At 41.7% G+C, this 515-nt stretch overlaps 1 protein-coding gene across 1 annotated transcript in view; it reads right to left on the bottom strand.

Moving 5' to 3' along the window:
• Positions 1-515, bottom strand: part of T265_08615 (hypothetical protein) — a gene marked incomplete at both ends in the record, with an annotated part of 39,127 nt that overhangs the window by 23,150 nt on the left and 15,462 nt on the right. The window lies entirely within an intron of this gene.

Genomic DNA, 515 nt, shown 5'->3' with positions numbered 1-515 from the left:
CAGTAGCTAAAAAGAAACCAAAAAGTGTAAGAATGAATTAAGGCAAACGAACCTGTTCGCGGCATAAAAGTAGCTGCCTAGTCGTAGAAAACATAGTCTCATCTTCCAGCTCAGCGTTAGTTTGCCAATTGCGTTATTTGCATGGAGAGTTGGGTAAAGTGAGCCTGAACGCGTAGGCAACTGTGAGGTAAACACTGCAGACATCGCAATTTGACTAATATTACGAAAACCTTAAAAGCCAGCAAAGTAGTGCTTTCAACTGTTGTCTCATGTGTAGAATAAGACCTCTAAGGCAACAAACTGAGGCAACCGGTGCACCTATGAAGAGCTACTTCAGGAGTGTAAGACCAATTACTCGGTCTCCGCATACTTTTATTTACCGTTTCTGCATACGTCTGGATTACATTAACACACTTTTCACCGTGCCTCTTACGTGGTACAACAAGCACGCTTTATAAATATACGACAGAAGCTTTTTAGTGTATGGTCCATCATCATCATCATCAAGGACAGCA

Source organism: Opisthorchis viverrini, assembly GCF_000715545.1.
Source record: "Opisthorchis viverrini unplaced genomic scaffold opera_v5_227, whole genome shotgun sequence".
Taxonomy (NCBI): Eukaryota; Metazoa; Platyhelminthes; class Trematoda; order Opisthorchiida; family Opisthorchiidae; genus Opisthorchis; species Opisthorchis viverrini.
The sequence above is the reverse complement of the archived record's forward strand: the minus strand, read 5'-3'. Positions and strand labels throughout refer to the sequence as shown.